Genomic DNA, 2,673 nt, shown 5'->3' with positions numbered 1-2,673 from the left:
GTAGGCCAGCCAACTTTTATAAAAAAAAGAGAGAAAATTTTGTTTTCCTTCCTCCATAATCCCTCCCCTGCCTGGACACTTGTCTATTATCTCATCTCTTCCTGCTTTTTATTTTATTTTGGGGATGTAAGTTTGTGAAACCTATGTGTGAGCTTAAATTTTGGAACATGTATAGGCCTTCCTCTTCACAAATCCCCTCCCTCTCTTTCCACTTATTTAAGAATGTGCTGCTTTATAATAATTCACCTCAGTTACTTTTTCAAAATTTAAATGAGTGAAGGAAACAAATATGTTTGTTTTTTCAACATTAGTTCCAAGTAAATCAATATCTTTCACTCCTTTACAACAACCCCTCTCCGTATGTTACTGGCTTTCTGCTTTTTTCCCCTGTTCTGTTTATATAGTTCCATCTGTCTGTCCATATATCATGTTCTTCTTGTTTACTGCTAAATGTTTTTGTTGTGGTGGGTGTTTTTGGTTTTGGGTTTTTTTTTCTGGTTAGTATTTGGCAAACAGTTTTAACTATTAATGCCAGTGACCGGAGATTACAGTGACTGCTCTTTGTTTAATATCTCTTGTAAGTTTAAAGTCCATATTTACTATATATAAAAAAGCAACTTGGAAAGCAGGCTGTTTTATTTTGAAAAAGATTTGAAAATATTAATAATCCTTCTTTTGGGAGTAGATGTTCTTAAATGTTTTATCGGACATGTATGTATCTGTCCCAGCTAATTTTTTTCAAATTTTCCTGCTGGTTTGTCAGAGACAAAAAAAAAATTGATTTTGCTCATCTGTTATAGTATATAACGTTCCTGTTGAGGAATATGAATTTAAACTTTCTAAAGGGAGTTGTCATCCATGATTTCTAACCCATTCACTCCCATCATACATATAACACTTTCCAGCATACTCACTCTCTTGAAGTATTTTTCCGTCTTGCTCTTTGTCGATGTAGGAAGAAGATACCTTTTACAAAGTGTCTTGAGATACATTGCCATTTCTTTCAGTTTTCTTGTAAGTCATACGTTGTTTCAAGCATCTAGGATGTTTGTGAAAATATTTTTGTTTTGCCAAAGATGATGGTGTAATGTGTTCTGTAGCCCTTTTCAAACCAAGGTATACTCCACGACCACCTATGAGAGATCTAAAGCCTGTCTAAACTGATCCATTTAGAATGGTTTTTAAACCAGAGCTCATATCAAGGCTTCCACAGTGTAAAACTGCTACTCTGCTGGCCTCATGAAAGGAGGATGAGAGAAACTGGAAGGGAGTTACATAAAAACATTCTGGAGAATCCATGTGTAATTTCTGTACTATAGTAAATGGATGATAATCAGTGGAGATATTTCAGTAATGACAATCTGTTTAAAAATAAGATTATTAAATAACAATAGAAGCTTTATTTTAAATTGCATTATGCCTTTCTTGATAACACAAAGGAGGCCTTATAGCTATTTACCTAATCCACCTAACACTGTAGAAGAGGTGGCTCCTGTCATTCATTTGTTCATTCTTTGGGGATGATAAAAAGTTTCTGATGCTATCAGTACTGTGCAATGAAAAAAATACAACATAAATAATTTTTTTGAAAAAAATATTTTTTAACATGTAGACTTTCTACCCCAGCTGACACTACCTCTTTTTGAACAAGCCAAGTTAATTAAAACTAGTGCAGCAAATGATCAGCAGACTTGGCAAGTGGATAACCACTTCTGATAATAATGCATTCTTTCTAACCCTAGATTTTGATCCAAGTAGACTTGGGGGAAAAGTTCGGTTGAAAGCAGTTTCGTTCTCTTTAAAGTAAGCTATTTAGGATTGGAGGTTTACAGTTTTCTACAACATCACATGGATTATTTTACTTCATTTAGTAATTCAGCTATCTATTTTAAGTTGTCGTGATGTGTTTATTTAAGACAACTGCTTCAATAACTGCTTTTCAGTTTGCTTTTATATTCCTGTAGATGCGCATGCGTGTGTGTGCGTGCGTGAGCGCACACACACACATACACACGTGAATTGAATATGTGAATTTGTAGACTGATGTGTATGTAGCTTCTGATTGCAAGCCCTGAAGCTTGTTCTATGAGCCAGGGAAGTAAAGAGAGCTGTGCTTAAATAGTAATTACTTCCAAAGAGCAATTTGGTGGACAACTTGGTGGGCTTCAGCAGCCATTCAACATGGGTCCATGAGAGGTTTGTTTTATTTTTGGACATCTTATGCTTGTCTTTAAACCAATGTAAGTTTAAACTTTATTACAGGATCACTGTTTTACTTATAGGAATTTTTGCAGGCCTTTTATTATATTTTAAAGTAAGATTTACTGACTTTACAGAGTAGGAAGAAGTCATCTTGATCGCTGTACATCAGTTTTTTTAAAAAAAACAAGAGATTAAAGTATATTGCTAAATTCTGTGAGCCTTGGGTAAACCGAATGTTGCATTGCAGGAAGCAAAGCTGTCTGTGAAATACTTTTGCTCTTTTCTCAGTCAGATGAAAAGTGTTGATTTTGTTTTACAGAGAGAGCTTGCCATTGAAAATATTTAATCTTTTGTGCTACACATTTTCTTGCAAAAGTACTGTTCATCAACAGCAAAGTCTGTTCGTAAGTTGCATTGAGCATTAGGAAGTAAACTTAAATTCAGAAAGGTACAGTTTGATGTGAGCAGTAA

The 2,673-nt window shown here is 34.5% G+C and overlaps 1 protein-coding gene across 10 annotated transcripts in view; it reads left to right on the top strand.

Moving 5' to 3' along the window:
* Window positions 1-2,673, top strand: part of ZBTB20 (zinc finger and BTB domain containing 20) — a 675,920-nt gene that overhangs the window by 36,868 nt on the left and 636,379 nt on the right. The window lies entirely within an intron of this gene.

The sequence above is a fragment of the Pogona vitticeps genome, chromosome 3, assembly GCF_051106095.1.
Source record: "Pogona vitticeps strain Pit_001003342236 chromosome 3, PviZW2.1, whole genome shotgun sequence".
Lineage (NCBI taxonomy): Eukaryota > Metazoa > Chordata > Lepidosauria > Squamata > Agamidae > Pogona > Pogona vitticeps.
This window is presented reverse-complemented; position numbering and strand designations above follow the sequence as displayed.